Source organism: Alosa alosa, chromosome 18, assembly GCF_017589495.1.
Source record: "Alosa alosa isolate M-15738 ecotype Scorff River chromosome 18, AALO_Geno_1.1, whole genome shotgun sequence".
Lineage (NCBI taxonomy): Eukaryota > Metazoa > Chordata > Actinopteri > Clupeiformes > Clupeidae > Alosa > Alosa alosa.
Window position 1 is genome coordinate 16,131,331 of NC_063206.1, and position 7,213 is coordinate 16,138,543.

The following is a 7,213-nucleotide window of genomic DNA, read 5'->3' on the forward strand; positions in this document are numbered from 1 at the left end:
GCTACCTTAGACAGCCACTCCTGAGAATATGTATTGGAGGAGTTAGGAAGGTGATCTGCATGTTTAAAAAAAAAAAAAACTCAGAAAAGCCACTTCTTAAATGGATAGCTTAGCCACAATCGATGCACTGCTGGCTTTGCACTTATTTTTTATTTAGCTGGTGTTCTCTGATACATTCCAATGGGTAAATTGCGCTTCTTTCTATTTCCCTAGTTCTCCCACGCTAATGTTGCTTGCAAGTAATTTAAACAGGCTTATATTGGCCACCAAGCACATTACAATAATTGCTTGCCCAAAATTTTACACACTTGCCTCAACCTGCATTCATTTCTTCAGTAAGGTCACATAGACTTGCTAAGTTGACCATTATCGGCAAAAATGCACTACTGTACAGCACATAGCTAAAAGCTTTGACCTCATACAGAGTTGCTAACTTTTCATACTTTTTAAAATTTGCATGTACCCCTAGTTTCATGAAAGCCCAGTCCTTCACAAAAGCCTGTTCCTTTTGACTGCAAAATAGACAAGGTACTGTATTGTACCTTATTTGACCAAAACAAAACATGAAGACATTGTTACGTTTTTAAAGACAAGAGCACTTCAAACAGGCTACATAAGGAAGGGGATTTGTGGTAGAAGTAAATTCAAATTGAAGTACGCCAGAAGAGAAGCTTAAAATGCCTTATACATTTATATGACAATCGCCATTGTGCACCCTTTGCAGTGGCCGTTTATAAGACCTTCACTAAACAGGTGGCGCTGAATGGTGCTCCATGTCATTTATTCCAGAATGTCCATATCCAGGGGGTGGCTGGTGAAACATAGCAGACAGCATCACCAGGGCTTAAGACAAGCTAATTACGACAATGATTATTTTATGAATGGATTTAAATCACTTTCCAACAGATATGGATTAATGCAGTCAACACTTAGCTCTAAAAGTATGGCCCATTATCCTTTAATACAGAAATTGCATGCCGAACGGTAATAAATCACTGGATAGGGCAGGATTTTATTTAAGATTTATTTGAGAGCTATGTTTTGAAAGCAGTGGCAAAGTAAAGTGCAGAGAAATATTTATCAATATCAGATTTTGTCCGCCGTCTGACTTTGTTCCTCTTTCACAGTGTTGCACAAAAGAGCTGTAAAGGACTCTGGACAAATTGAATAATTCGTTGGAATAATTGGAAGAGAAAATTACCAGTTTTTATCGTGAGGCAAAGCAAACACACACTTCATTCCTGTATTGTAACTTACAGGGAGGCTGGACCATGAAAAATGTATGACATATAACACCGGCCAAAACACCCATTTTAGCCCAACTTCTGCTGATGGGAAATACTTCCCAAGGTTTTTCCGTCCTTTCATTTTCTTTTCAGGCTTATTCAGCACAGCTATTTTTGACAGAGGACTTATTTCCTTGTTTCTTTCACTCATTTTACAATGACTTGCCAGGTCTTTTGTCGCGCTTATGTTGCTGTCTGTCTCTCCCACACACAGGCTGAGGAGGTTGTTTATGAGTCATGAATATTTTAAAATTCTATCACAATGGAGCGAAATCTAACACCCTGGTCACATGAATAGAAAAAGGACCATTTTGGAGAGGCAGGGGAGAACCAGGGTGGTTATTCCTTATCGTCTGAATCTCTCCTCTGATTCCTCTGTTGGCACCACACATGCTTGTCCTAGATAAGGGGATTCTTGAATGATTGTCCATTTGCTAGAGAGAGAAAAAAAAATGAACAAATTCAGAATCCTCACAGTTTAGGAGGTATAAAGACACAGGGTGACAGTGTTACATACCGTTGCACAGTGAACTTTGCACAAAATGGCCACGGAATCATAAATGTGCTGTTCGGAAACAATATGTTTACATAGCAGAATTACATTTTCTACTGCCGCGAAGCACTATAATATAAATGAAAATGAGCTTGTTTGCTGTACAGGAGTAGTAAGGCAATTTTAGGAGAGTTTGCACTACATGTGTAATTGCCAGACTAAAGAATATATTTTGTGTCTTATACAAAATATATTTTGTGTGAAAATATGACATCCTATGCATGAAAATACTGTGTCTATATTTTCCCTCTACAGGTAATAGAAGAGATGGAATCAGGTGGAACTTGCCTGTAAAAATGGTGTGGAAATGACAAACGTGGCAGCACTTGGCCGTATGGGCCCCATTGAGCAAGTAGCAGATCTCCGCAGGGATGTAAAACAGTCAATTCTGCAGCTCCAGAGGCTCTCACAGGGCTGACAGTTTTTTAACATCAGCATGTTTCATTAAATGGAGGTTAACATGCCACTGACAGCACAAATGCACAGTAATATTAAGCAAGACAAGAGGCCTAGCAATCTTGTAGCGCAGAGATAAGCGTAGACCCTATGGATACAGTAATAGGTCTTCAGCGGATGTTACATATACGCATATATGACAGGACACTCAAATAAATGTGGGAGTCCAGGCAGAGGAATTCTGGAGTTTCGTGATACTCTACATATATTCTATACTGTACAGGGCACTCTAAGTTACTCCATCTGACTAGTGAAATCACAGCACTTGTAGTCTCTCAATGCATGCATGGCATCTTAAAAACATGCACTGTACAGAGTATACAAGCTATCTTCTTGATGCCCTCTTATCTAACCTTTCCCATTTCATGGTTACTGATGTGTGCATCATCTGAGGGAAAAGCAATAGCAATAGCTTTAAATTGAATGTAAGTTAAGCCAATTCATTTCCAAACTCAGTGGAGAGAATAAAAAGATTACTCTTTGCATCCATGTTTAATATCAGGAAAAATATGTAAATAGGACCATAGATACATAGAAGCAAAGAAATAAACAAGAAGAAAGAAAAGCTTGATAGCTTTTATATAATGCTTTTAAACTGGTATTTTAGGTCTAGAAAGACACCTAAAACATACGCAAAATTCACTGCTGAATAATAGATGAAGTTATCTTGGGGTATGACATGTAACATGTAAATTTAGCACTGGCAATGGTGTGAATGTTTCTGCGTAATTCAAGATGAGTCATCAGTTGAAATCACCTCTAATTTTGTGTCATGGGATGTAAATCTGAAGTGGGATGACACGTCAGATTAATGAGCAATATAGTCTGGGAGTAGAGCAGCAAACATTTCCGACAGTAAAGGTTCCAGTGATTTAGTTGAAAGCATTGATGCTTTAAACTCATCTGATTCCATTATTCCAATTTAAACCGGGTATTTGAAAGGAAAGACAGATGCAATGACAAGCTGAGATGAATGTGAATTTGCACAGATTTCTTTTACAACCTCTAACTTTTCAGTCACTCAAAGACCGACTGATTGCTTTACACACAAAAATAAATGCACGAGCAAACAGCGCAACTCAAAAGGAAAATAGACCATAGACTACAGACTGTGGTGCAGGTTTGTTGCCACTACTTCTACATGCTCAATCTCTCTCCAGGAAGGAGGACTGATTTCCTGCACTCACTAATTGCATTACCCCCAAAAAAAAAAATGGAGCAGCCGAAAGCGGCACCTAAAAATAACCGCATCCCAAACTCAACCAAACATTGTCTCCCACCTGCCGTGCAGGGGCCATGAGAGGGATGTCCCCTTCGGCCACTCTCCACCTGGAACACTAAGGATGCTCCCGGAGCCATATGCTGGTGTCAACGGCAGCCGTCCCGGCGGGGTCCCCAGCAGTGGAGTGAGGATGAATAATGAGATGGGTGCCATGCATTAATGTAAAAATGAGACCCCGCAAGGTGTGTGCGGTGGTGGGTGATTGTTCGGCGCCGCGGCGGGACTGTCAGTAAACATGCGCCTCCTGCCGTGCAAAGCTGGAGGGAGAAGAGAGGAGAGAAAAAAAAAGTTATGGATGGGTTTCTCCCCTGACTGGTTGTGACTTGCTTTCTGTCTATATTCTGTCTACATCTAGCTCTTTTTGCCTCTCTATATCTAGAGCTCTACCTTGTTCTCTCATTAGTCTGGTTGCCCCCAATGCACATGCTGCAGTTTGCTTTCTTTGTCTTTGTGTGCCTTAAAAAAAAGAGATCAATACGCACCGATATTTCCACCTCTAAATCCAATTGTTAAATTGCTTGAACACATGCTATCAAAACAATGGTTACATTTCGCTTTATAAGGTTAAAGTTGATGAATTCAATCACACTTTACAACTTTGAGATCAAGATCTTAAAAGAAAGACCCAGTATCCTTTTGTAAGGACTTCTAAAAACCCACATCAGCTGCAGGGGGTAGAAGTGCACCAGCTGAACTCAGGCCTTGATATAAAAACTTAATTCTCCCACTTGATTGACAGACAAGTTTTAGAGCCTCAATTACTGTGCAAACTGCTTGGCCATAAAGGTGACCGGGATTACAGTGTCAAAGTTCCAGCAGAACTATTTTAAGAGCCCTCTTCCTACAGACCTCCAGCCAAAAGCCTTCGCCGTTATGGACATCATAAAAGCTGGGAAAGCTTCTGACATGTAATTGCATAATGATTTTTTTCTGAAGCTTTTCATCCTAGTGTTATTACTGTATTCAGCTTGTCATAAATGTCCAGCTAAATTAATAACAGCCGTAGCATGCAGGTTTTTTATCAGTAGAGTGACCGCTATGAGCTCAAGATGGGGTAATCAATCAAATAATTGCTATAGGAACAGAGGAGTCGACTCTAACGGGAGAGGAAATGAATGAGATGATGCCTTCAAAAGATATTACAGTCAACAAGGCTGTCAGTTCTGGTTTTAAAGAAACATGTTACGACCACATATCACAAAGACATCGGCTTCAGGGAGACATTTTATCTCTAACCATTTGACCATAAAAGGGCAGTTATTGCCTTGATTCATTAATGTCTCTTTTTTATCATATATCACACATATATATCATATTTACCATTACGTAATATGTACATTGTACATTCAACAGACTCACTTACCAGACATACATTTGATGTAACTGCTTACCTTGGCTGCTCATCACAGCCTTTAGTGTCTCTGGTCTACCATTCTTTTGATCTGGAAATAATCTCCCATCTTTCACACAATCCTGGAAGTGGAGTTGGAACTCATAGCCTTAATGACAACACAGGATCATTAGGTTCTCTGCCTGCCAGGACAGATGCCAAGCAGAAAGCTTGAGCCAGTGATTTGTTTCCAGACTATCCGAGTGTAGGGTGTCTTATTCAACAGCTCTTCGTTTTTTAAGACAATTTTTGGACAATTCTCAGGCTGCCGGGATACTCCCCACAGTGAAATGCCTTGGATCTTATTAGTGGGTTGTCGATGTCAGTGTTCACATTCTATTGCGCAGCTCCCAGCTGTTTTTCATATTCAAGTACCACAATCTGTTTAACAAATGAATACCTTCTCCAGTGCCTTGCAGTAATCTCCCAGCAGCCCTTGATAATGATGCGTTTCCATGTGGGAGCCAGACACAATGGGCAGCCAGGGTGGAGATGGATGAGCTTGGACCTGGGGAGAGTGGAGTCATAACACTAAAGGTCTCTGCAGTTTATGCTATTTGTGGGGGTACACTGTTCACACATCCGTGTACTGACAATAGTGTCTATTACACTGTGTCCCAACTGCAAACGAACGTTTGACTATTGTATAGAATTTACATTTTTTTTTGTCTACTCTGAATACATTCAATATGCCCTTCTGTTGTGTCATGTCTGTCATCCAATATAGCATTTCAACAAGAGCCACAGAAGAAAATAGCACACAGCATCCTAGCAAGTTAGGTCATTCTAATAAAAAAAATAGGTACCCGGTAATCAGACTTTTGCTGAGGACCAATATTTGCATTGCATTAGGACATGCTGTTATAAATGATTTGACAGTGAGAAAGACAGTAGAAGGGCAACAACAGAATATCTTGTGCAGTATTTCTATTTAACTGTGCTCTACATAAAAATCAGATCACAAACAAAACAAAACAAAAATGTCAAATACATTTTGTTATCTAACTCACAACTTTTTTGAAATGTGTTTTCTCAAATAATCTGCTTTCATTAAAGTAAGGCTATAACAAATGCCAACAGGGAATGCTCTGTTGCATGCAGCATATAAATGAGACAACTGTTCTTTTTTATCTGTCCCATGATGACACTTGGTCTATCAAAATGTATTGTGGAAAATATATTGTGGACCATATTTTCCTACTTTTACTTTTTGGTCTTATAATTAATATATAATTCATATAATTTTTTATGTACTTACTTTATTCCCTTTTCTTAGTAACTGTTATTACTATTTTTTTAAAACTGGAGGACTGGATAGCTGGCTATGTTAGCCTGAGTTTCCTAAGATTCAGGTCAAATGAGCTCAGTCTGACCAAGCACACAGCCACACCCAGATACCACAGTCCAGGCACATGCATCCAAATGGGTTTATAGTGTGTATGTTATGAGGGGGACATTCATTATCCATCATCTGGTAGCAAAACAAGCATTTTTTTAATTCCCGGAATGAGGTACAGTAAGGTCATGCGATTTGTCCAACTGCGTGGTTTCTGGCAAAGGGCCAGACCCCGGAGGAAAGTCTAGCAGACTGCAGCGAGTGCTGGGAGGGGGTGGAATGGTACATTGGGGAGGAAATTATCCTTCTAGGCATTGTAGCAATTAGATAGATGAATGGCCATGGGTTTTAATTAGAGCACTGGGCACATATTCCACTTCATTATTCAATGAAACCAAGCTAATTCCACAGACCAACAGTGGGAAGTGCCAAGTTGTTCAATCAGTTTCAGATAAGAGAGAGAGAGAGAGAGAGAGAGAGATAGAGAGAGAGAGAGAGACAAAGAGAGAGGCATTCCAGGACTATCTTTTGGATACTTGGCAGATTAAAATGAGGGTCACAGCAGTGGGAGATGCAATAATGTGATGAAGTGAGATGACAGATTAAAAGGAACAGTACAATATGGAAGTGTGTGTGTGTGTAAGTGTGTGTGTGTGTGTGTGTGTGTGTGTGTGTGTGTGTGTGTGTGTGTGTGTGTGTGTGTGTGTGTGTGTGTGTGCTAAAATTCCAAGGAAAGTGCCAAAGTCACAGATGGTTCCCTCATGGCAGACAGTGATATAACCAGATTCACTCATTTCATACTCCCTGTGAGGGGAAAATGGTGGTGAGCCTTTGTTCTTCCTCTAAGCCTTGCTCAGTATGTTTCAGCCACAGACTACTGCCAACCAATGCATTTCTCCATATGAATGTT